This window comes from Haemaphysalis longicornis, unplaced genomic scaffold, assembly GCF_048455015.1.
Source record: "Haemaphysalis longicornis isolate Haplotype H1 unplaced genomic scaffold, Haemaphysalis longicornis Haplotype H1 scaffold_7, whole genome shotgun sequence".
Lineage (NCBI taxonomy): Eukaryota > Metazoa > Arthropoda > Arachnida > Ixodida > Ixodidae > Haemaphysalis > Haemaphysalis longicornis.
In genome coordinates, this window is record NW_027526422.1 from 151,531,543 (window position 1) to 151,559,067 (window position 27,525).

The window sequence follows — 27,525 nt, forward strand, 5'->3', positions numbered from 1 at the left end:
TACAGCCTGTACAACAGCTCCGCTGTTAAAACGGGTTGAACAAAATAAGTCGCCTCGACCATCACCGTAACGCAAGCGCTGACGAGCGCTCGGTATTTTCTTGGTATTTTTCACTGAAACGGTGAACTTAAAGCCTGTACAATAGCTCCGCTGTTAAAACACGTTGAAAAAAAAGTCACCTCGGCCGTCACCGTGACGCAAGCGCTCACGAGCGCTCGGTATTTTCTTGGTATTTTTCACTGAAACGGCGAACTTACAGCCTGTACAACAGCTCCGCTGTTAAAACGCGTTGAAAAAATAAGTCGCCTCGGCCGTCACCGTGACGCACGCGCTCACGAGCGCTCGGTATTTTCTTGGTATTTTTCACTGAAACGATACAGCCTGTACAACAGCTCCGCTCTTAAAACGCGTTGAACAAAATAAGTCGCCTCGGCCATCACCGTAACGCAAGCGCTCACGAGCGCTCGGTATTTTTTTGGTATTTTTCACTGAAACGGCGAACTTACAGCCTGTACAACTGCTCCGCTGTTAAAACGCGTTGAAAAAAAAAAGTCGCCTCGGCATCACCGTAACGCAAGCGCTCACGAGCGCTCGGTATTTTCTTGGTATTTTTCACTGAAACGGCGAACTTACAGCCTGTACAACAGCTCCGCTGTTATAACGCGTTGAACAAAATAAGTCGCCTCGGCCATCACCGTAACGCAAGCGCTCACGAGCGCTCGGTATTTTCTTGGTATTTTTCACTGAAACGGTGAACTTACAGCCTGTACAATAGGTCCGCTGTTAAAACACGTTGAAAAAAAAGTCGCCTCGGCCGTCACCGTGACGCAAGCGCTCACGAGCGCTCGGTATTTTCTTGGTAATTTTCACTGAAACGGTGAACTTACAGCCTCTACAATAGCTCCGCTGTTAAAACACGTTCAAAAAAAAAGTCGCCTCGGCGGTCACCGTGACGCACGCGCTCACGAGCGCTCGGTATTTTTTGGTATTTTTCACTGAAACGGCGAACTTACAGCCTGTACAACAGCTCCGCTGTTAAAACGCGTTGAACAAAATAAGTCGCCTCGGCCATCACCGTGACGCACGCGCTCACGAGCGCTCGGTATTTTCTTGGTATTTTTCACTGAAACGGCGAACTTACAGCCTGTACAACAGCTCCGCTGTTAAAACGCGTTGAACAAAATAAGTCGCCTCGGCCATCATCGTAACGCACGCGCTCACGAGCGCTCGGTATTTTCTTGGTATGTTTCACTGAAACGGTGAACTTACAGCCTGTACAATAGCTCCGCTGTTAAAACACGTTGAAAAAAAAAAGTCGCCTCGGCCGTCACCGTGACGCACGCGCTCACGAGCGCTCGGTATTTTCTTGGTATTTTTCACTGAAACGGCGAACTTACAGCCTGTACAACAGCTCCGCTGTTAAAACGCGTTGAAAAAATAAGTCGCCTCGGCCATCACCGTGACGCACGCGCTCACGAGCGCTCGGTATTTTCTTGGTATTTTTCACTGAAACGGCGAACTTACAGCCTGTACAACAGCTCCGCTGTTAAAACGCGTTGAAAAAATAAGTCGCCTCGGCCGTCACCGTGACGCACGCGCTCACGAGCGCTCGGTATTTTCTTGGTATTTTTCACTGAAACGATACAGCCTGTACAACAGCTCCGCTGTTAAAACGCGTTGAACAAAATAAGTCGCCTCGGCCATCACCGTAACGCAAGCGCTCACGAGCGCTCGGTATTTTCTTGGTATTTTTCACTGAAACGGCGAACTTACAGCCTGTACAACTGCTCCGCTGTTAAAACGCGTTGAAAAAAAAAGTCGCCTCGGCATCACCGTAACGCAAGCGCTCACGAGCGCTCGGTATTTTCTTGGTATTTTTCACTGAAACGGCGAACTTACAGCCTGTACAACAGCTCCGCTGTTATAACGCGTTGAACAAAATAAGTCGCTTCGGCCATCACCGTAACGCACGCGCTCACGAGCGCTCGGTATTTTCTTGGTATTTTTCACTGAAACGGTGAACTTACAGCCTGTACAATAGCTCCGCTGTTAAAACACGTTGAAAAAAAAGTCGCCTCAGCCGTCACCGTGACGCACGCGCTCACGAGCGCTCGGTATTTTCTTGGTGTTTTTCACTGAAACGGCGAACTTACAGCCTGTACAACAGCTCCGCTGTTAAAACGCGTTGAAAAAATAAGTCGCCTCGGCCATCACCGTGACGCACGCACTCACGAGCGCTCGGTATTTTCTTGGTATTTTTCACTGAAACGGCGAACTTACAGCCTGTACAACAGCTCCGCTGTTAAAACGCGTTGAACAAAATAAGTCGCCTCGGCCATCACCGTAACGCAAGCGCTCACGAGCGCTCGGTATTTTTTTGGTATTTTTCACTGAAACGGCGAACTTACAGCCTGTACAACTGCTCCGCTGTTAAAACGCGTTGAAAAAAAAAGTCGCCTTGGCCGTCACCGTGACGCGCGCTCTCTCGAGCGCTCGGTATTTTCTTGGTATTTTTCACTGAAACGATACAGCCTGTACAACAGCTCCGTGTTAAAACGCGTTGAACAAAAAAAGACGCCTCGACCGTCACCGTGACGCACGCGCTCACGAGCGCTCGCTATTTTCTAGGTATTTTTCACTGAAACGGCGAACTTACAGCTTGTAACAGCTCCGCTGTTAAAACGCGTCGAAAAAAACGCGCTCACGAGCGCTCGGTATTTTCTTGGTATTTTTCACTGAAACGGCGAACTTACAGCCTGTACAACAGCTCCGCTGTTAAAACGCGTTGAAAAAATAAGTCGCCTCGGCCATCACCGTGACGCACGCGCTCACGAGCGCTCGGTATTTTCTTGGTATTTTTCACTGAAACGGCGAACTTACAGCCTGTACAACAGCTCCGCTGTTAAAACGCGTTGAAAAAATAAGTCGCCTCGGCCGTCACCGTGACGCACGCGCTCACGAGCGCTCGGTATTTTCTTGGTATTTTTCACTGAAACGATACAGCCTGTACAACAGCTCCGCTGTTAAAACGCGTTGAACAAAATAAGTCGCCTCGGCCATCACCGTAACGCAAGCGCTCACGAGCGCTCGGTATTTTCTTGGTATTTTTCACTGAAACGGCGAACTTACAGCCTGTACAACTGCTCCGCTGTTAAAACGCGTTGAAAAAAAAAGTCGCCTCGGCATCACCGTAACGCAAGCGCTCACGAGCGCTCGGTATTTTCTTGGTATTTTTCACTGAAACGGCGAACTTACAGCCTGTACAATAGCTCCGCTGTTAAAACACGTTGAAAAAAAAAAGTCGCCTCGGCCGTCACCGTGACGCACGCGCTCACGAGCGCTCGGTATTTTCTTGGTATTTTTCACTGAAACGGCGAACTTACAGCCTGTACAACAGCTCCGCTGTTAAAACGCGTTGAAAAAATAAGTCGCCTCGGCCATCACCGTGACGCACGCGCTCACGAGCGCTCGGTATTTTCTTGGTATTTTTCACTGAAACGGCGAACTTACAGCCTGTACAACAGCTCCGCTGTTAAAACGCGTTGAAAAAATAAGTCGCCTCGGCCGTCACCGTGACGCACGCGCTCACGAGCGCTCGGTATTTTCTTGGTATTTTTCACTGAAACGATACAGCCTGTACAACAGCTCCGCTGTTAAAACGCGTTGAACAAAATAAGTCGCCTCGGCCATCACCGTAACGCAAGCGCTCACGAGCGCTCGGTATTTTCTTGGTATTTTTCACTGAAACGGCGAACTTACAGCCTGTACAACTGCTCCGCTGTTAAAACGCGTTGAAAAAAAAAAGTCGCCTCGGCATCACCGTAACGCAAGCGCTCACGAGCGCTCGGTATTTTCTTGGTATTTTTCACTGAAACGGCGAACTTACAGCCTGTACAACAGCTCCGCTGTTATAACGCGTTGAACAAAATAAGTCGCTTCGGCCATCACCGTAACGCACGCGCTCACGAGCGCTCGGTATTTTCTTGGTATTTTTCACTGAAACGGTGAACTTACAGCCTGTACAATAGCTCCGCTGTTAAAACACGTTGAAAAAAAAAGTCGCCTCAGCCGTCACCGTGACGCACGCGCTCACGAGCGCTCGGTATTTTCTTGGTGTTTTTCACTGAAACGGCGAACTTACAGCCTGTACAACAGCTCCGCTGTTAAAACGCGTTGAAAAAATAAGTCGCCTCGGCCATCACCGTGACGCACGCACTCACGAGCGCTCGGTATTTTCTTGGTATTTTTCACTGAAACGGCGAACTTACAGCCTGTACAACAGCTCCGCTGTTAAAACGCGTTGAACAAAATAAGTCGCCTCGGCCATCACCGTAACGCAAGCGCTCACGAGCGCTCGGTATTTTTTTGGTATTTTTCACTGAAACGGCGAACTTACAGCCTGTACAACTGCTCCGCTGTTAAAACGCGTTGAAAAAAAAAGTCGCCTTGGCCGTCACCGTGACGCGCGCTCTCTCGAGCGCTCGGTATTTTCTTGGTATTTTTCACTGAAACGATACAGCCTGTACAACAGCTCCGTGTTAAAACGCGTTGAACAAAAAAAGACGCCTCGACCGTCACCGTGACGCACGCGCTCACGAGCGCTCGCTATTTTCTAGGTATTTTTCACTGAAACGGCGAACTTACAGCTTGTAACAGCTCCGCTGTTAAAACGCGTCGAAAAAAACGCGCTCACGAGCGCTCGGTATTTTCTTGGTATTTTTCACTGAAACGGCGAACTTACAGCCTGTACAACAGCTCCGCTGTTAAAACGCGTTGAAAAAATAAGTCGCCTCGGCCATCACCGTGACGCACGCACTCACGAGCGCTCGGTATTTTCTTGGTATTTTTCACTGAAACGGCAAACTTACAGCCTGTACAACGGCTCCGCTGTTAAAACGCGTTGAAAAAAAAAAAGTCGCCTCGGCATCACCGTAACGCAAGCGCTCACGAGCGCTCGGTATTTTCTTGGTATTTTTCACTGAAATGGCGAACTTACAGCCTGTACAACAGCTCCGCTGTTATAACGCGTTGAACAAAATAAGTCGCTTCGGCCATCACCGTAACGCACGCGCTCACGAGCGCTCGGTATTTTCTTGGTATTTTTCACTGAAACGGTGAACTTACAGCCTGTACAATAGCTCCGCTGTTAAAACACGTTGAAAAAAAAAAGTCGCCTCGGCCGTCACCGTGACGCACGCGCTCACGAGCGCTCGGTATTTTCTTGGTATTTTTCACTGAAACGGCGAACTTACAGCCTGTACAACAGCTCCGCTGTTAAAACGCGTTGAAAAAATAAGTCGCCTCGGCCATCACCGTGACGCACGCACTCACGAGCGCTCGGTATTTTCTTGGTATTTTTCACTGAAACGGCGAACTTACAGCCTGTACAACTGCTCCGCTGTTAAAACGCGTTGAAAAAAAAAGTCGCCTCGGCATCACCGTAACGCAAGCGCTCACGAGCGCTCGGTATTTTCTTGGTATTTTTCACTGAAACGGCGAACTTACAGCCTGTACAACAGCTCCGCTGTTATAACGCGTTGAACAAAATAAGTCGCTTCGGCCATCACCGTAACGCACGCGCTCACGAGCGCTCGGTATTTTCTTGGTATTTTTCACTGAAACGGTGAACTTACAGCCTGTACAATAGCTCCGCTGTTAAAACACGTTGGAAAAAAAAAAGTCGCCTCGGCCGTCACCGTGACGCACGCGCTCACGAGCGCTCGGTATTTTCTTGGTATTTTTCACTGAAACGGCGAACTTACAGCCTGTACAACAGCTCCGCTGTTAAAACGCGTTGAAAAAATAATTCGCCTCGGCCATCACCGTGACGCACGCACTCACGAGCGCTCGGTATTTTCTTGGTATTTTTCACTGAAACGGCGAACTTACAGCCTGTACAACAGCTCCGCTGTTAAAACGCGTTGAACAAAATAAGTCGCCTCTGCCATCACCGTAACGCAAGCGCTCACGAGCGCTCGGTATTTTTTTGGTATTTTTCACTGAAACGGCGAACTTACAGCCTGTACAACTGCTCCGCTGTTAAAACGCGTTGAAAAAAAAAGTCGCCTTGGCCGTCACCGTGACGCGCGCTCTCTCGAGCGCTCGGTATTTTCTTGGTATTTTTCACTGAAACGGCGAACTTACAGCTTGTACAACAGCTCCGTGTTAAAACGCGTTGAACAAAAAAAGACGCCTCGACCGTCACCGTGACGCACGCGCTCACGAGCGCTCGCTATTTTCTAGGTATTTTTCACTGAAACGGCGAACTTACAGCTTGTAACAGCTCCGCTGTTAAAACGCGTCGAAAAAAACGCGCTCACGAGCGCTCGGTATTTTCTTGGTATTTTTCACTGAAACGGCGAACTTACAGCCTGTACAACAGCTCCGCTGTTATAACGCGTTGAACAAAATAAGTCGCCTCGGCCATCACCGTAACGCAAGCGCTCACGAGCGCTCGGTATTTTTTTGGTATTTTTCACTGAAACGGCGAACTTACAGCCTGTACAACTGCTCCGCTTTTAAAACGCGTTGAAAAAAAAAGTCGCCTTGGCCGTCACCGTGACGCGCGCGCTCTCGAGCGCTCGGTATTTTCTTGGTATTTTTCCCTGAAACGGCGAACTTACAGCTTGTACAACAGCTCCGCTGTTAAAACGCGTTGAGCAAAAAAAGACGCCTCAGCCGTCAACGTGACGCACGCGCTCAGGAGCGCTCGCTATTTTCTAGGTATTTTTCACTGAAACGGCGAACTTACAGCTTGTACAACAGCTCCGCTGTTACAACGTGTCTAAAAAAAGTCACCTCGGCCATCACCGTGACGCACGCGCTCACGAGCGCTCGGTATTTTCTTGGTATTTTTCCCTGAAACGGCGAACTTACAGCTTGTACAACAGCTCCGCTGTTAAAACGCGTTGAACAAAAAAAGACGCCTCGACCGTCACCGTGACGCACGCGCTCACGAGCGCTCGGTATTTTCTTGGTATTTTTCACTGAAACGGCGAACTTACAGCCTGTACAACAGCTCCGCTGTTAAAACGCGTTGAACAAAATAAGCCCCTCGGCCATCACCGTAACGCACGCGCTCACGAGCGCTCGGTATTTTCTTGATATTTTTCACTGAAACGGCGAACTTACAGCCTGTACAACAGCTCCGCTGTTAAAACGCGTTGAACAAAATAAGTCGCCTCGGCCATCACCGTAACGCAAGCGCTCACGAGCGCTCGGTATTTTCTTGGTATTTTTCACTGAAACGGTGAACTTATAGCCTGTACAATAGCTCCGCTGTTAAAACACGTTGAACAAAATAAGTCGCCTCGGCCGTCACCGTGACGCAAGCGCTCACGAGCGCTCGGTATTTTCTTGGTATTTTTCACTGAAACGGTGAACTTACAGCCTGTACAATAGCTCCGCTGTTAAAACACGTTCAAAAAAAAAGTCGCCTGAGGCCGTCACTGTGACGCACGCGCTCACGAGCGCTCGGTATTTTTTTGGTATTTTTCACTGAAACGGCGAACTTCCAGCCTGTACAACAGCTGCGCTGATAAAACGCGTTGAACAAAAAAAGACGCCTCGGCCGTCACCGTGACGCACGCGCTCACGAGCGCTGGGTATTTTCTTGGTATTTTTCACTGAAACGGCGAACTTACAGCTTGTACAACAGCTCCGCTGTTAAAACGTGTCTAAAAAAGTCGCCTCGGCCATCACCGTGACGCACGCGCTCACGAGCGCTCGGTATTTTCTTGGTATTTTTCACTGAAACGGCGAACTTACAGCCTGTACAACAGCTCCGCTGTTAAAACGCGTTGAACAAAAAAAGACGCCTCGACCGGCACCGTGACGCACGCGCTCACGAGCGCTCGGTATTTTTTTGGCATTTTTCACTGAAACGGCGAACTTACAGCCTGTACAACTGCTCCGCTGTTAAAACGCGTTGAAAAAAAAAGTCGCCTTGGCCGTCACCGTGACGCGCGCGCTCTCGAGCGCTCGGTATTTTCTTGGTATTTTTCCCTGAAACGGCGAACTTACAGCTTGTACAACAGCTCCGCTGTTAAAACGCGTTGCGCAAAAAAAGACGCCTCAGCCGTCAACGTGACGCAAGCGCTCACGAGCGCTCGCTATTTTCTAGGTATTTTTCACTGAAACGGCGAACTTACAGCTTGTACAACAGCTCCGCTGTTACAACGTGTCTAAAAAAAGTCGCCTCGGCCATCACCGTGACGCACGCGCTCACGAGCGCTCGGTATTTTCTTGGTATTTCTCACTGAAACGGCGAACTTACAGCCTGTACAACAGCTCCGCTGTTAAAACGCGTCGAAAAAAAAGTCGCCTCGGCCGTCACCGTGACGCACGCGCTCACGAGCGCTCGGTATTTTCTTGGTATTTTTCACTGAAACGGCGAACTTACAGCTTGTACAACAGCTCCGCTGTTAAAACGCGTCGAAAAAAACGCCGCCTCGGCCATCACCGTGACGCACGCGCTCGCGAGCACTCGGTATTTTCTTGGTATTTTTCACTGAAACGGCGAACTTACAGCCTGTACAACAGCTCCGCTGTTAAAACGCGTTGAACAAAAAAAGACGCCTCGGCCGTCACCGTGACGCACGCGCTCACGAGCGCTGGGTATTTTCTTGGTATTTTGCACTGAAACGGCGAACTTACAGCCTGTACAACAGCTCCGCTGTTAAAACGCGTCGAAAAAAAAGTCGCCTCGGCCATCACCGTGACGCACGCGCTCGCGCGCGCTCGGTATTTTCTTGGTATTTTTCACTGAAACGGCGAACTTACATCCGGTACAACAGCTCCGCTGTTAAAACGCGTTGAACAAAAAAAGACGCCTCGGCCGTCACCATGACGCACGCGCTCACGAGCGCTGGGTATTTTCTTTGTATTTTTCACTGAAACGGCGAACTTACAGCTTGTACAACAGCTCCGCTGTTAAAACGCGTTGAACAAAAAAAGACGCCTCGGCCGTCACCGTGACGCACGCGCTCACGAGCGCTGGGTATTTTCTTGGTATTTTTCACTGAAACGGCGAACTTACAGCCTGTACAACAGCTCCGCTGTTAAAACGCGTTGAACAAAAAAAGACGCCTCGGCCGTCACCGTGATGCAAGCGCTCACGAGCGCTCGGTATTTTCTTGGTATTTTTCACTGAAACGGCGAACGTACAGCCTGTACAACTGCTCCGCTGTTAAAACGCGTTGAAAAAAAAACTCGCCTCGGCCATCACCGTGACGCGCGCGCTCACGAGCGATCGGTATTTTCTTGGTATTTTTCACTGAAACGGCGAACTTACAGCGTGTACAACAGGTCTGCTGTTAAAACGCGTTGAAAAAATAAGTCGCCTCTGCCGTCACCGTGACGCACGCGCTCACGAGCACTCGGTATTTTCTTGGTATTTTTCACTGAAACGGCGAACTTACAGCCTGTACAACTGCTCCGCTGTTAAAACGCGTTGAAAAAAAAGCCGCCTCAGCCGTCACCATCATGCACGCGCTCACGAGCAGGCGGTATTTTCTTGGTATTTTTCACTGAAACGGCGAACTTACAGCTCGTACAACAGCTCTGCTGTTAAAACGCGTTGAAAAAATAAGTCGCCTCGGCCATCACCATGATGCACGCGCTCACGAGCGCTCGGTATTTTCTTAGTATTTTTCCCTGAAACGGCGAACTTACAGCTTGTACAACAGCTCCGCTGTTAAAACGCGTTGAGCAAAAAAAGACGCCTCAGCCGTCACCGTGACGCACGCGCTCACGAGCGCTCGCTATTTTCTTTGTATTTTTTCCTGAATCGGCGAACTTACTGCTTGTACAACAGCTGCGCTGTTAAAACGCGTTGTAAAAAAAGGTTGCCTGTCGGACCTAGCCTTCGCGGCTTCAGTGCTAAGTCACAACAATCCGAACAGATTGCGCAGCAGTGCGAAGGCGGCAAAATTGAATTGCGCACACCTCCAATTGAGACGAGAAGGCAACAGCGGGAGAGGTGGGCAGATCAGACAGGAGAGGCCGTTACGCAGCAGGAGCGGGAGAAGAGTAATACCTTTTGACGACTTTTGCACCGACATGAGCAGATGCGAGGCCATTTTTTTTTCTTGGGGCGCTTGATGGGCCTTCGCTTAATGTGATCGTCATCATTGTTTTGTGAATTAAACTCATTGCGTAAGCAGACTTTTCTGCCGTGCGTTTCGGCCACAGGACGGTCGCCATCAGGGAAACAACGAAAGCTTCGCTTGATTATATAAAAGCGGGCATTCAGTAAATCCTGACCCGTTATTCCTGGAGCTAAAAACATTGCATAGACGTGCGTGACCACTGATGAAAATTTAAGTGGTCTGCTCACTCAAAGCACTCGGAAAACACGTATATGTGCCGGTTCTCTAGTTTGTTGGTTTTTTTGTGTGCGTAGCCTGTTCCTGTTTTTTTTTTTTTGCTATCGATGCGAGTCTGAGTGAGGCGGCGCTTATCAAGGATGGCGGTTGTGTACTTTAGAATGACGGCAGATTGGTCGAGTTGGTTGAGACTGCACCTTTCGAAAACACAGAGCGAAGGCGACAGGAAACCGGCAGGAAGTACGACGACACAACGCTGCGACACCCCGACCCCGACACTCCGACCTCCTGGTCAAAATTAATACGGAGCCCTCCACTACGGCGTGCCTCATAGCCCATAACTTGCCATGCTTCGGCAAGTTAAACCCCTTTTTTCATCCTCCTGCCATTCATCTGCTCCAGGACGTGATGGCGTCCTGTACTGCGCTTTGCGAAGCCATGGCAGCGAAAACCGGAAAGCCCTCCAACGCAACGTGGACCTCTGGCTTTGTTCCAAACCAATGGAAAAGCAGTCGCGTAGTTGCCTTACTCCGATGTGTGATGTGGCATACACGCAATCCATTGTCGATTCTTCCTGCCACGTGCTCCAGAAGCAGTTTTGCAGCAGCAGCTTAGCGTCATCAACGCATAATGCCCTATGGTTACGCCCCAATGGTGGTTTCAGAGAATCCTCTGTGGGTGCTTATTAAGATCATCAATCCGCCTATCCGTCCCGGTATTTTTCAAGAAGTCTTGTTTGCCCCCAGCTGCTCTGAAACAGTTGAATTTCGCGTTGTTGACAAAGACTTATGTTAGAACTACACATGTCTACACCGACGGTTTTGTGATTGAGTCAAGGTCAACCGCGGCTGTGTTGATTCCAATCCTGGGAGTCAGCATCATCACCACCACCAACCTATCTACGCCCACTTCAGGGCAAAAGCCTCTCCCATTAATATCCAGTTACCCCGGTCCTGTGCTAACTCCGACCAATTTATCCAATCCTGGGAGTAGCCCGACGTTTTACACTGGACCACAACACAACCTCTACTGCTACATAATTGGTAGCCATCCTGGAGGCAATTCGTTTAGTTTCTTGTGAACCACCTTAAGCCGGGACCCTGTTCTGTGACGCCAAGTCAGTGCTCCAGGTTCTCATCGGTGTTATTAGGCAAGGACCTTATTATGGACTTGCTCTAGAAGTGGTGGAGCTATGCTCTTTTGCGGTGCAGCAAGGCCATGTTTGGACGATTCACTGGGTTAACGGCCACTGTGGGTTGGCGGGCAATGAATGGGCTGAAGCGGAGGCGAAAAAGGCTTCAGCAGGCGCAGTAGTCATGCGCCTTCACATGGAAAGACCGCGCACGACCATTGTTCTCCCACTATTCTCTGCGACGCCCCGTCGAACTACTGGCCCTACCTATAACCACCGCCACAGAAGGCTCCATCGACGAGACCCTGATTGCAGGTTCCCGATGGCCCCAGGGCCTTGGCGAAGTTACTCATGGCTGTTCCATCAAACGCGGCTCGCCGTAGCTTTTACTCATGGCTACCAACAGCTCATAGGTGGTTCGAGTAACCCTGACTGTGGATCGCGTCACATACCAGAGACTATTGAACATGTATTGTGCAACTGCCCCCGCTACGCGCATCACCATGGAAAGTTAGCCACGCCATTCACCCAGTTGGCCAATCGAGCATTGTCTGAGGACGTCCTGTTGGGACCCTGGCCAGACCCGCAAGGTTCAAGCAAAGCCTTCAAGGCAGTGCTGGTATCTTAAAAATCAGCGGTTTGGCAGCTAGATTGTAGCCCAATGCCGTTGTGGTGAACTATTGGAAATGTAATGTACATCGCAAAAAGCCGCCGTGGTGGCTCAGTGGGCGTTGCGCTACTGAGCACGAGGACACGGGTTCGATATTGGCCGCGGCGGCCGCTTTTCTTATGGAGGCGAAATGCAAAAACGCCCGTGTGTACGAGATTTCGGCGTGCAATAAAGATCCCCAGGTGGCCAAATTCATCCAGAGCCCTCCACTACGGCGCGCCTCATCACCTGCGTTGCGTCGGTGCGTTAAACCCTACAATCATCAATCAATGTACATCGCAAAGGCATTTTTGTATTTGGTTATATCCTCGCCTCTATCTCTATCATCATAAGTGTCACCCTCTAGCTATGCTGCTATCTCCCCCCTCCCTCACAGTAGCCGGCCAGAGCCTACACGATCATGCCGGCCTCTCTGTGTTTTCCTTCCATTCAATAAAGTGCTCTCTTCGCTCTCCTAAACGCCACAATTTGAATTGAATTTTACGTTAGTTATCAATAGGCACCACTTGCAAGACCACTATCGACTTTTAGGTACATAATATGAGCTTCTCAAAGTTTGCCGTTGTGCGACCCGCGCTGACCATGATGTTTACGTTCGAGCCGCCGTCTTTGCCGGTATGTCAAGCGCTTGCGGTTCTAGTTTCCTCCGGCTCCTCCGGGCAGAGGTGCAGCCGTCAAGAGAAATTGCCCTTCTTTATTTCAAATTTCACTTGTCTTCCGTCATCGTAATAGGGAGGTCACGTATAAACCAGGCCCGAGCTTCGTTATTCATCCACCTTCACAAAGTGCAAAGGCTGATATTTTTTTAAGAGTGAAGCTCTTTAGCAAACCGTAATTTTTTTATGCCCGCAATTAAAAATACCAAGAAAATGCCGAGCGCTTGTGTGTGTCGGCCTCGCGGCGACCGCCCATCGTCATCGGCGCACGTTTGCAAGCCAGATTGCCCAAAAAAACTTAGCGTTCGCCATTATCGTGGTAACATTTGCTCGGAACAAGAAAGACAAGTCATAGTGTACGGACCTCCAAGGTGATGTCCAATTATTGTCACTTCCAAAAAAACGAAGGAAGTTCACACTTATAGCAACAATGATAGAGCAAAGGTACTTGCTGCAGCAGCCAAGACGCAAATGGGCTGCAATCGGGGGCTTAAACCATCGTGACGGTCGTGAAGCTCGTGTACAGCTTCGCTACATTCAAGTCTTACGCGTTAGTGTCAGATTCCTTTATTTTTTTTTTCATTTAATCTTTTATGAGCTGCGCCCGCAGATGACCACGAGCGTATATATTATCCTCAATGTTGATTCATTCCGCGGTTTAACGCGCCGAAGATACACCTGGCCTATGAGGCCTGCCGTAGTGGAGGGTTCCGGGTTAATTTTGACCGCCTGAGGATCTTTAATGTACGGCGAAATCTCAGCACAAGGGCGTTCTGGCTTTTCGCCTCCATCAGAAAAGCAGCCACCGTGGCCGGGATTCGAACGGGCGTACTTGGCCTCAGTAGCACAATGCCATTGCCACTGATGCACCGTGGCGGGTTGGCCCGCAATGTCCTCGCTATTTTATTTCTTGCTGTTGAGTAGCCCCAATTAAATGTTTTCGTGGAGAGATCTACACTTCCTTTTTGATTGGGTTAACCCCGCGACATTCAAAATATAAGGATGCAGCCCCGGAAATCTCAAACGCTAAGCAATAGGCCGCAGGAACCCTACAACATAACTTGCACTCATGACATTCGGCCTTTTTCGCCTCGGTGCCCCTAAGAGTCGTGTTAGCCATTTTGCATTGATAAAGGCAACAAAACAAAATACCGCAGTCAGCCAGCCTATAGTTACCTGAAAAAATGCATATATGCTAATTTCTCGGCAATTTTTTTGTTTGTAGAGCGCTCGTGGCGAATATGGACGTTTCGAGTTTTGAATAGCACTCAGGAGCGCCCGTCTGGCGACACCCTGATATCCCTGATAACATTGTGATTTTATAGTCAACATTTAGCAGAGAGATCGGTCACCAGGTGCTTGGATCGTCTGCCCGAGAGTTGTCTTTCCGAATCGGTACTAAAAGACTCGTTGTGAATGACTGGGGACAGTTTCGGTCTGATGCTGCGTGGTGCACAAGTCTTGTGAAAAAGACATCCCCCTCGCGAGGGGCACGATCAAATGCACAGCATTTCCGAGGGGGTGCGCCGGCAAGTCGTACCTCTCGATCGCGGGACCCGTGTCGCCATCTTTTGGAGGCGCGGGACAACTTGTGGCGCTTTCGAAACAAACGAGAAATGAGTGAAGGATATAAGGCGCGTTCGGTGCATCGAAATCTGTGTCGGTTTCGTGGCTCGGTCGGTAGTGCGCCGGGCACCTTGCGTTCCGCCCGCGGCGTCATGGGTTCGAAACCGGGCACCGGAAACTGTTATTTCGTTTATAGTGTAGTGGCCTGGCTGCGGACTACGACAAGGCGCGCCTGCGGACTACGACAAGGCGCGCATGCGGATTACGAGAAGGCACGCCAACGCCGCGTGACATTGTGAGTTACTAAAATGCTATGCAAAAAAGCTCGAAGTTGTGGCCAAAAATTCCCCCGCATTTCCCCGAGAAGGAGAATGTGAAAGTGCGAATGCACGGTTGTCGGCCCGCTTGCGGCGCTTGCGCTCGGCCCCCGCAGCCCACCGCCTCGCCACCTTCTCTTCCATCGGGTTTGTAGTATCACGTGTACACCACGCAGTTATCAAGCCGTTATAACGCCGCTGAGTCGCCAACGCACGCCGCTGACGACGTAGTTTGAATGCGTTAAAGATATAAGGCGCGTCACTAACACTGATATCACCGTCGCGTCCATGGCTTGGTCGGTAGAGCGTCGCGCTGCGGCCGCAAAGTCCTCGGATCGAAACCTGGCGCCGGATGCTGTTTCTTTTTTAAATATAGAGGAGCACTGCGGACGCCGCCGCCGCCGCCGCCGGCGGTGGATGGTTTGGGGTCGCTTATAAAGTGCATTCGCACTTAAAAAACTTTGCAAAAGGCCCATGGTAGGCCGTCCGGACCTGGGGATGAATCAGTGCGCGCTTTGTTGACAACATCAACTCGATTGTGCTAAAACGTGCCTCTAACGCTTCGCGCAAGTCTGGGTCAACAGTCGGCGCATCGCGCAAAAGGTCGCCGAGATTGCAGATTTGCTCGTCGTCGGTGGTTCGAGCAATTCGCGATAATAGTCCGTGAACGCATCGATATCTGTCATGTTACCGATCGGCACTTTCGAGCGCTGGTGAAAGTACTGATACGCGTTGGGGCCTCCCGTGGCGTTTATCTTGAAAGCTTTAAGTCTCGCGTCTAGCGACGTTTCCCGCATCAGTTCCGTGTATTTTTGCTTTAAGATTGCAATCTCTTGTTCTACAAGGGTGGTTTTCTGTGGCGCGCGGTCTCAAATGCGTATTTTCGTCGCTACAGCGTTCATGTGTGTTGTGTTCGCGTGTGACGCGGCGTCCGCATTTTTTGAGCATCTGTTTTAAGTGTTCTTTAATTGTCATCCAGGCGGCTAAAGTGGGTTCCGTTCTTGGTAACTCGTTTTGAAGGAACTCTCCCACTTTCTCTTTGGTTTTTTCATCGATTAACAAGCTACTACATAGGCGGCAAGGGCGATCCGTAACGTCGCTCTGGGGGATGGCGATTTTCATTTTTAGGCATTGGTGATCTGATACCGGCGGTGCGTTTGGCCTAGTGTTTTCCACTGACGAAAAGGTTACAATGTCCGCTATGTCGGGTGTTACGTAAAACCTGTCGATACGGGAGCTATACTCGGTTAGAACTCAAGAACGGCACCACCTCATGTAGTGTATCACTCCGCCAAAGCGCCGGACCCGTGACGTCAGTGCGCGCGCGTTTTGAAAGGGGATTGCTATGAACGCGTGATATCGTCTGCCTTGTCTCACGCAGTTTGTTTGTCGTCACTGGAGTCGTTTATAAGCATATTTAGTCCAAAAAATCACGGGAACGGCTCACGCCATGTTCAAAATATTCCCATTAACGCCCTACTTGCGCCGCGCGGAAAAACATCCGGCTACGGTGATAAGGCACAACGGCAACTTCCGGTGCCGTTCTTAAAGGAGCCATGAAGAGAAAACACAAGTTTGGTTCATTCAAAAGATTGCCTCGTTAGAATCATACTGACACCACTTTTAACGTAAACTTCGCTCAAATAAGCTACATAATTAAGAAAAAAGGGAATGGCCATGCGGCCCCCCAGCTCATTTTCCGCAACAGAACCTATGATGTCATTCGAGCCAGCTCTGCGATTGGCGGAGGCCGGCACAAGCAGACGCAAATTAGGTAGAGCTTAGAAGCTAGCCGAACGAGCGATTTGCGCCTAAATTTAGGGCACATTCTTTACAAAGCAATAAGAATAATGGGATAAACAGTGGAAGTTACGAAAGCACATGTAAACATAGAAGCACTGATGCGTACTGCTGTTGGTACTGCGCACACTATGCTGATTTAGCAGCACAGCACTACGGGGCTTGGGGTTGTCTCAGACGACACTGGCCGATTGACGCAAGCAGCGGTGTCTTACGTGAACATATTTGTCGAGCGAGCACTGTTTCAGGGAACGATTATTTTCTCCCAGAACAAGAACAAGCCAGGTTTAAACACGGTCAAAAACAAACCAAAGGCTTGCCACGGTATAGTGGCGCCATCTCGATTCGGGTAACGTAAAGTAAGAAACGCGGCAACATACCGCCGTAAAGGGTGGAGACACCCTTTGAACGGTCCCGTGCCGCCGCAATTGGGCCAACGTGCTCAACGCGTTGTTCTTTTTGTTTCCCACAAGACCTAGCAACGCGAAACAGGTAATATGATTCAAACTTCGCCGGTAAACAGCGTTGCAGTGATAATTTTAGCGCGGTTTTGACACAATAGGAAGTTTTAGCATATCGTTACCGTGTTTACGTTACCGTTTACCGTGTTTGCGGGAGTAGACTGCGCAGCGCGAGAGTTACCGCGAACGGTAACTTACCGGCACAGGCTTCACCGCCGCCAGCGCTTCCGGTAACACGGTAAACGGTACCGCAAACACGGTAACGATATGCTAAAACTCCCTAATGACTTGTTTCGGCGGTGAGCGAGCGACAAAAATGGCGGCGGCAGCGTATACGTGTCTCTACCCTGTACGGTGGACGCATGAATGAAGGTATTCTAGGCTGCAGAGCGGTCGGTTCCTGTGATGTCATTTCAGACCCCGAAAACAAACGATTTAGCGGGAAAATCAAAATTTTAACTTAAATTGATTAATTTCTCAGTGAATAAAGCATCGTTTGTATCCGAACAAGCGCTGGGGGCACTATAAAACACGAAATCTTTCGAATAAAACAAACTTGCATTTTCTCTTCATGGCTCCTTTAAGTTGTCACCGAGTATAGTTGGACCCTTTTCCCACGTGGAGCCGTATGTTCGTCCGTGCAGTTTGACCCACACATCCGCCATGTTGTAATTGCTAATCAACTTCTTTAGCTCTCTCGTGTGCCAGATTGGTCGCGGTGCCTGTCTCGGGCTCCTTGAGTCCCGGGCAGAATTGAGGACATTGTTAAAATCTCCGCCTAGTATCACTGGCATATTGTGTGTCATGTACGCGTTAAGGTTTTCATAAAAAGGATTTTGGGGCGTAGATGGTTACTATGCGTAGGTTCGTGCCTTTTACCTTCAGGTCTAAGGCTAGTATTCTGCCGCAGTAGTCTTGATGGTAGAAGTGCTTATGAAGCAAATCCTTTCTAAGGATTAAAATACCGGTGCCACAAGACTGACGCGTCGTAAGGCTGAAAAACCCCTCTACTCCTAATTTTTTTTTTTTTTTTTGGATCGTAAACTTCTGCCGCTCTTGATAAGTTCGTTTCTTGTAACAATAAAATATCTATATTTTGAAGACGAGCGAAATGTATGACGTCATTCTGTTTACTTTAGTCTTTAAATCCCCAAACGTTAAGCGTTCCTGTTTCAGTAGAATGATTAGAAGGGTTGGAAGCGGGGCCTTCAGCTTACTTGTCTTCGTCTTTGCTGAGCTGTTGGGGTTCTTTTTTCATCCTTTTTGCTTGGTGTTCGCGTCGACGTTCGGCTCGCGCAACTGTCACTTCACTGCTTGACACGGAAGAGTCCGAGTCCATGGATTCGTCTTTCTTGCCGTCGTCAGCCTTGGAATGGTGGAATTGCTCCTCTTCTTGGTTGGTCTCTATAGAGGACTCATCTTCCACGATGACGAAGGGCTGAAGAGAGCTGCACGAGCTGCGCTCGCTGGGGTGTTCCGTTCCCGTGGGGGGTTGCCTGCGGTGCATAAGTGGCTGTAACGTGCAGAGGAGGGGGGAACGCTTGCGCTTCGGGTTCGTCCGGGTTAGCCTCATCATGAGACGGTGCCGGAGGTTCCTCTGCTGACACCGTGCTTGAAGGGGGCGTGCTTCCGTCGTTCCCGCCATCTTCTTCCATGGCGACGCTACGCTGCCGTCGCTCGCGACCGGCGAGAACTTCAGCGAAGCTTCGTGGCTTGACGCAGTCAGCCGTGGCGTGGTCGCATCGGCACCGCCTGCATTTTGCCGTGCAGCTTGCTGTTGTGTGGCCGAAGGTAGAGCATCGGTCGCAGAAATCTTCTTTGCAGTCTTTCCGGTAATGGCCTGCTTTTTTGCAACGGCTGCAGACTCGTAGCACTCTGGGGTAGCCACAAATGACGCGATGCTCTAGGACTCGGATAAAGTTTGGCACTGGCTTTTCCGGTTTCATCTCGGTTTGAACGATGCGGTGGCCATTGCGGACTGTAGGACGGTCGACGGTGGCTGGCCGTTCGACTGCGACGACCTTGCCGTATGGCGCCATTGCCCTTAGGAGATGCTCGTCGGCGACGTACCCAGGGAGGGAGAGACAAGCCACGCGGGTGAGGCGCGGCGCGAGGGCTTCAATGGCGATGGTCTTGCCGCAGATAGACAGGCCACCATGTCGCAGTAGTTGCTTCATGGCGGCAGACGTGCAAACGGTACATTGGAACTTGACTACTCCAAGGTGTTGAACTGGTTGAACCATGTACACGTTCGAGAGGCCGACGACGTCGGCGACGACGTTGGAAAGATGGCGAAGTTTTCTCTCCGCCCGGCGGTCGCCCAGGGGTTGCCCGCCCGCGCTGTCCGCGGGAGGCATGATCTTCCTTACGAAATGTCGCGTAACACTGGAGTGCTGTTCTGATTTTGGATTTGCAAAAAGAAGGGGGGAAAGCGCGCACGCAGTCCCCCCATCTACCAAAAATTGCATGCCCCATCTGCCCCAGTTTGGGGTAGTGGCAGGGGTCAACACGGGCGCAGTGCAATGCCCGCGCCTCGCCCTGGGAGCGCGCCCGTCTTGACCGGCGCAACTCCGACACCAGGTAAGTATGCCTAAAATAGACCAGCTTTCTGAAGCCAGGAGATACGGCCCGGGTAGATGCGCCGGTGACTTGAGTGGCATTAACTGCAATTAACGCACGTTGAAACAAATTTCTGGTCTCCACATGACGTCCTTTCAAAAATGTGTGGAGAGTTGCCCTACGTTTTAATTAAATGTCGTATTTAACTTAGTTAAAAACTCTAAAAGTTTGCAAACAAGCTTGAAGAAGGAACAGATGGTGCGGCAGTGCTTTCGTGGAGGTGCCATTGTGCGCGCGCTTTCTGGTGCATAGGGGACCACCGAATTAAGCGGTGCGCGCATAAATTTTCACCGAAATAACAAAGGCCTCCGGCCACAGGGCAATGTACATTTTAGGGGCTAAGCACCTAGGGGCTTGGGATGTCGGCGGTTCCTGTCGTCGTCGTCTCATGTAGTCACGGTACTAAAACACCGGGGCGCTCGTTTTCCAACGCCTCGCGCTAGAACTTAACGCGTACTAAAAGAACACACCGGGACACTCGTTTTCCAACGCCTCGCTCTAGAACGCTTCGTGCTTCAAAGACACGAGATTTTTGCAGCGAAGTTGCATACCTCTACCCCCCCCCCCCCCACGGGTTCATTTCCGTGGGCAAAAACGCCAAGGCGCTGAGGCCTAAGACGCCGAGCGCTCAGCATCGGAACCGCATATGAATAACAAGGCGCCTGTGAACAATCGGACCCCCCCCCCCACTATGTGTTCCTCGTAAAGATTATTTTTGCAGATTATATTTAAAGGCTACGCAGAATATAGTGGCACTGGCCGGGCGCAAACGACAAACCTGCCGAGACGATGAGAAGCATTTCATACCCTCCTTCTCGAAATCCCGTCTCGAAATTGGTTTCAAACGCCAAGTTTTCTCCTGTACAACATACTTCTTACCATGCTGCGGTGTGTGACACGAAGACAACTTACGGCCAGTCTGTCTGTCATTTAATTGCTTTAATCCGGTTCAACGCAAGAGAGGGCGCCACCGCCTCAGCAAGAGCGCGATCGCTCTTCCCACCGGCGCTCCTCGGGCGCAGCGCGCGCTGTGAGGCAAGAGACTAACGATCTTTGAATACACTTGTACACTGCATGCTTCGCCCCTCCCCAGGTTTCCTGTTAGTGGAGATGGCCCGGGATTTTTCAAGTAAGGGAGCAGGAACGCCTAATTATTTGAATTTTTTAATTAACGGGGCCGAACTAACGAGGTTTCACTGTATTCCTGCTCCGTGGCCTTCCTTCCGCGGCGCTAGAAAATTTTGAGCGGTCGATGAATCAGGTTTTGTTCTGGCCGCCACTTCAATTTCTCGTCTGCCCTTCAGCCAAATGGTCGCTTGTACTCGCTCCCCCTCTACAAGCTTTCATAAACCCAGTTAACCACCCAGTACAACCAAAGTCCAGTGTTCTATGTACGAAACCACAACAAAACACACACTGCGTCGTAATTTAGGTCGAAAGATTTTACCTGCTGAAAACGGACTAGACAATTCAGCACAAAACAAAATTTTTGAATTATTTCATATATTTTTATTTATTATTTTATGTAGTTCAAAATGATGTAAATAAACATGGGGTGTGACATTGTGTGACTTTATTTCTTTTTGCATTACAAAACAAGGGTTCTGTCACCTTTGCACAATTCTTGAGGTATCAGGGCCTATGTACCCGAGGAAATTTGTAGGAGAAACTCGTGGAATTAAGGAACGTACAATTGTATTAGAACTTGATCTTTGTATTAGGTCAATGAATTCTCGTAGAAAACTAATATGTCCAATACATCTAATGGGCTCGTAGAGTCTATGTACCGCAAAGACAGGAATGTATTAAATCGGGTTTCTATAGTTTTTTTGCTAGGGTATTAGTAAAAACTCACAGTAAACACGTGTTTACGGTGATTAACTGAGTCATGGTGCCATGACTCACATGAAACGCGCTGCACCGAAAACGACACTACAGAAAACGAAATGCAATCAGCATTCATTCTTTTAACAGCCGAGCTGTTTAGGCCGACACAAATCTGCCCGGCGTAGACAGAAAACCCCGAACGCTCGTGATCGAGCGCGTGCCTCGCGGCGACCGCCTGTCGTCGTCCAGTTTTTCGCGTGGGATTGCGTCACATGAGAAGCTCCTGCATCGTCGTCATCGTCGTGTATAGCGACCGGCGCGCCCTGGGTCCGCCGCGCCGAAGACAATGACGATGAATCTGTCAAGCCATATCCCTTCACAACCCACACGTGGAGACGGCCACAGGACCGACTTTTGCGCTCGGCGGTCCCCAACCCTACCAGTAGCCCCATCAAGGATATCAAGGGATATGGGTAACAGAACTTCAGGTACACGTCAGTTTGGCAGCCAAAATCATACCAAAAGAGACCAGGCTGACTGAAGTTGACAGTCGTTCATTGCATATGTTGGAAGCCCAGACAAGCATACAGAGCCGACAACAACGCCAAAAACGCAGTCTCTCTGAGGAGGCGACTGGCTTGGCTCAACAAAGAAACTGAAGCGCATGCGTCCCGGCTAACCCTTCTAAATTTGTTGGTGGTTTGCGATCGCATGGACCAGAGTATGGGAGTTGCCCGAATATGGAACATACCTTAGACTCAGAAGGTCGCAAAAACTACACAGCAGAACAATATCAAAGCCCTGCTGCACAGTTGTGACGACTCCGATGAGGAACTTTTGCGGGAATTACAGCGCCGGTATGTGGGTGCTCAGACCACACAGCCCCTACCCAAGTACACCGATAGGCCTAATACGGAACTGGACAGTCCTCTCACCGTGCCAGAAGTGCGCGCTGCAGGACGACGGGTTCGTGGCAAATCCGCCCCCGGCAGGATAAAATTTCCAACAAAATTCTTTCTAATCTGGGTGACTCATCTCTGGGAGCTCTCACAGAATACATGAACCTTTGCCGGGACTCTGGCACCCTACCGCCTCAGTGGAAGGCAGCCAATTGAGATCCATCTCATACTAAAACCCGTAAAGAGCCTTCACATTAACAATATGCGGCCCATCTAGCCCACACCTGTGTATGGAAACTTATGAAGCACCTACGTGGTCGTGACCTGCCTGCATCGTTACGTGGAACCTTCCCAGCTACTCACCCCATCTATGTTCGCTTTTCGGCCACGACTCTCTGCGCAAGATGTCATGCTCCAATTACAACATCTGATCATTAACCCCGAGGCATGCCCCTCGGGGGACACTAGAGTTATAGTGGCATTCGAACTCTGGCTTTTGATCACGTCCGGCATCATGCGATCTTGAACAATCTGATAGACTATCCATGTTGGCCCCAAAACGTGCGACTAAATAAAGGCTTTTCTTACGGACCGGACGGCGAAAGTTGTGGTTGGGGGCATTGGATCGGCTGCCATCTCCCTGGGTAATCCTGCACCCCTCAGGGATCGGTCCTATCGCCATTTTTATTCAATGTAGCAATGATAAAACTACATCCTCTTATCTCTACTATCCCGCATGTGCATCACAGATTATACGCTGTTGATATCACGATGTGGACGGCTGAAGGCAGTGACGCGCACATCGAAGACCGCCTGCTGTTGACACAGTGGAAGCTTCCGCTGGAGAACGCGGTCTGATGTGTTCTCCACAGAAGTCCAAACTTCTCTACAGTCCTCCCGACAAGCGACACCGTTAAAGGAGCACTGACACCAATTTTCGGCGTTAATATTATTGCACAGTTCGCTTCCTTCACTCAACAGAATACCCTGGCTGAAATATGAGCGGCCTGCGACGCGAAGAACATAGTTCAATTGGATATCTCATTTATCGCGCCGACGGAGCAGCGCGCGGAGCGGCACTCAGCAAATGACATCAGCGTGACATCACCCCGTGAACCCAAAGGAGTGACACGACAGCGCTCGTCAAAAACTCGTGACGTCACTTCACGCGCGCGGCCCCACGAGCGGCGAGCGGGCGCAACCAACACCACCTAGACTAGGTGGTGTTGGCGCAACACGTACCCTCTCAAGCGGGCGCCGGTGACGTCCGCACAAAGCGGTGAGGTCAGGCCGGGATTCTGTCATATGCGCCTTTCTGGATGAGAGCGCGGGAATTTGGAACAAACGATTTTCAGGCCGTTCAATGTAATTATCTATCGCGCGCTGAAGTATTTGAAGTGCTGTTTCAGGTTCGCCAGATCATTAAGCATCAATAAAAGCAATAAAAGTGTAACATAAAATTTTCCTGTCAGTACTCCCTTAAGGTACTCCAGACATTCAGCTCACATTACAAGATCGCGTTATCCCGATCGTACCGTGCATACGTGTTCTTGGACTCCGCATTCATCAATCCGGCTCCAATACGGACACCATTTCTGTAAGTTCCCTACAAATAAGCCGCCTTATTTCACGAATTGCGCACCGCCACCATGGACTTACGGAGCGCAACCTCATCCGGCCAGTGAAAGCCTTTATTATAAGCCGTATCACGTATGTCCCTGCATACATCTAGCTCGAAAAAGCTGAACAAGGTAAAAATGACTGCATAATCCGCAAAGCCTATAAACAGCTAGGCCGCGGAAATTCCCATCACGGCATCCACCGAACGTTCCATGGCTATGGGTATCCAAATACCCCAATAGAACTTGTAGAAGCGCAGCGCACAGCCCAATACCTGCGATTATCTAGCAGACACACAGGACGCCTTCTACTGCAGAAACTAAGCATTCCGTACGCCAGCCAACACGAAACCAAGACTTCGCCCCCCGATACCCAGAACCCGGTACAGCAGGATTGCCGTCATGCCCGAGCGTCTGCCCTGCGGCCTGCCCCCGCGTTTCAGAGATGACCCTGCCATATGTTATGTTGACGCCGCTGACTACAACCTTACGCGCGCCACGGCCATCGTGGCAACAGACAACTCTCTGACATCCGCCTCTATATTTACACTAATCACGCTAAGGAAGGAGAAGAGGCCGCTATCGCTCTTTCCATCGCCTCCATGACGGCTAAAGCCAGCGTGGGGGACTCCAAAACAGCTCTCCGGTATTACGAAATCGGCAGGATCTCTAATACAGCCCTACGCATATTACGCTCCGTCCAGGCCACTCCCATGCGCAACGTGCAAATAATCTGGACACGTACCGGCCCATGCATCTCTGCCAGGGAACGAGCTAGCACATGAGGTGGCCCGAGGTTCCAGCTCCCGGGATTGCCCTGACCCCGCTGCTGGCTCGGACCAGGGGGCTAGGGACAGGCTGGCGACCTACCGGGACATCACTCAACACTATAGCACGGAGCGACAGAAATATCCCGCAGCGCATCCCACGCTCAAAAGACGTCAATCTGTAGCCTGGCGTCAGCTGCATTCCTCAATTTTGCATTATTCAGCCACATTTACCTTGACCTTTACAACGACCAATGCAATGCTCAACCACGAACTCTACGGGCATGCTTACGCATTGCAAGTGCGGAGCAGTGGGAGACCTGTTTGCTTAGCTCCGACCCCGAAATACAGATCAGGGTCGTCCAACTCGCGCCCAAGGGCTGCAGGCCGCATGCATCTGAAGGGAAGGAATCCAGGAAGGCTCCCACTTTCCCCTGTTCTTTCACCCAGCTTTGGGCAAAATAAAGTTATTATCATCGTCATCACCAGCTGACGAACAAGTGGCGAGGACGCGCTACCAGATGATTTTCCCTTGGCGGCTGTGCCATAGAGATAATGGGCTGTGCCGTCGCGAAGACGACGACGGAAGGGATATCCACTGTACATACTTTAATGGTCGTTTCTTTACAGTGCCGCCCAAAACGGTTTTGCACTACTGGGGTCCGGCTGCTCCCTCTCTTCTGAGATAGCTGTCAGTGTGGGGAGAATATATATAGGTCGACCCCCAGCTATTCTCCTGTTTCTCCAGGCTTGCAGGTCATAGTGCAATCTGCGCCAATTTTTTTCAAGAAGCAGTTGGTGCGTTTTCTATCTGAATTCTTGCAGTTTGTGCTCCTGTACTACATTCGCATTGTTTTTTAAATAAATCTTGTCTGCCCCTAGCTTATACTGTCGGCACTATTTGAGCAACATACCAAGTAATATGTATGCCCAAGTCCAGCCATAGACAACAGCTGGGATAAACTGAAACCTTGTTGCTCCCAACTGAAACCTAGTTGGGAGCAGTTGGAGCAGAGTTGGTCCCAACTGAACCATAGCTGTGCCTCAGATGCCAAGTGCCGCTCAGCTGCCGCTCAGAAGCTCAGCCAGCTGCCGGGCATTTGAAGCCGGCGGAAACAAATATTTTCCTCTTGCGTGTTCTGCAGTACAAACAGGCAGAAGCGCTTAACCAGTAACAACAACATTTAGAATGCTCCAAGAATGACCTTTTAAGCTATAATGTGTCCCACTTGAGTTCGTTTCGCGATTCAAAAAAGAAAAGAGGCTCGTTTTCTATCCCTTCGCACTTCTCCTATCTTCCTTGTTTCATATGGCTCGTTGGGTAGACCTAAACTTATGTTTTAGACGAATACGGTGCCCTTGGCAACACAAAACAAAATGATCGGGCAGACAACAGCGATTACTTATTATCATTTTTGATGCAATATTATCGGGATGTTTGAGCCTGTGCCACGCTGATGTTTTTGTTATGGCGTGAATGACGGGACAAACACACTCATCGAGCTTTATAACTAATGTTGTCCGAATAACTTGCCACTAACGAATTGCTGACGTCTTCACGGCTGGACTCGACTCTTTTTCCACGGAAAGGGAGTCCAGTTCGGCCGTGGCGTCTGCTACATCGAAGGGGGTATCAACCGCGACGCGGCGCTGCGGTTGGTTCAATATGGCCGCGCCCTAGAAGTGTCGCGAATTCAAATTCTCGAATGCTGTTTGTGCCTGCGCTGTGTGGTCAGGGCTCGCAAGCTTGGACGTTCCCTGTCTTCCCTATAGGCGGCGTAAAAATCGACGCCCCACGTGACAACCTTGACCAACCTAAAGCGCTGTTTTCGACCATCAAGCCCACCAGACGGCGCAGGCAAAATGTTACTTTTGGTATAGAATACAAAACATTCATTCCGTGACTCAAAGAGCCCACACAGTTCGCTTACAATGTGTTATTTAAAAATACTATTAACAAGTTCCGCATCAAACATCCGTTGAGCAAAAATGTACGCAACTTTTTACGAACAGCCGACTGGTGCACCACCTTGTTTCTGAATTCGCAACCACAAAGCCGCCAATTCAAATTGAAACCGCTGCAACGGCCGACCGTTTCAATGTGCGCGGAGCACCGGTTTCGTGACTGTTATTGCTGTTATGTGCTTTTGCGTCCATCAGTTGTTGAGAGGACTGGCAAAACACGAGAATTGAGTGCTTGTGGAATGACAAATGTGGGAAATTCCGCATCGGAAGGCAGCTGTCGAGGCCAGAATATTCGATTCTTCAAACAGAAGGTGAGTGTTATGCACTCCGCTAGAAAGACGGTGCAAAGGAAACCGTTGTCGCCGTCAATACTTCATTTGTGCCCTTCGTTCGAAATCTTAGCGCAAGTGAACGAGTTGTTATGGCAAAAAAAAAAATGTTGTCACGAAAGCGACGTACAATTGCAGCGATCGAAATGAAATGATGTCCTGGGCCTCTGTAAACTTGCGGATGTCAATAAACTATTTGTTCTCACTTGCTGCTCACTGTGGTCTGTGCCAGTCGAGGCCATCTGGTCACCTGGCGTAACATCACTTCACTAGCGCGGCGCAAGTAAACACGCGACCAGCGTGCCAGCCAGGAGCCAGCAGGAGCAGCCACGGCCGGACTCGACGCCCCTTTCGCGCGCGGGAGGAGGAGAGTCGAGTCCGGCCGTGGAGCAGCGAGCCGGCGGCCGCCGTGCGAGGGCAGCCATGTTATTAAGGAGCTCAAGCGTCCTGTGCAAAAAGCATCCGCCATGTTTACAAAGCCGTGTTTACAGCGCCATCAAGCGGGCGTACTGGGTAGTTCACGACGCCGCCACTACGCTTTTTCTGGCACTACAGGCAAAGCTAGACCTTTGC

The 27,525-nt window shown here is 50.2% G+C and overlaps 1 non-coding gene across 1 annotated transcript; it reads right to left on the minus strand.

Annotated features, from left to right (window-relative positions):
• Positions 1 to 19,349: 19,349 nt before the first annotated feature.
• LOC144147452 (U1 spliceosomal RNA) lies at positions 19,350 to 19,515 on the minus strand. The gene has a single exon (XR_013317941.1). It is a non-coding gene; the product is annotated as a U1 spliceosomal RNA (small nuclear RNA).
• Positions 19,516 to 27,525: the final 8,010 nt, after the last annotated feature.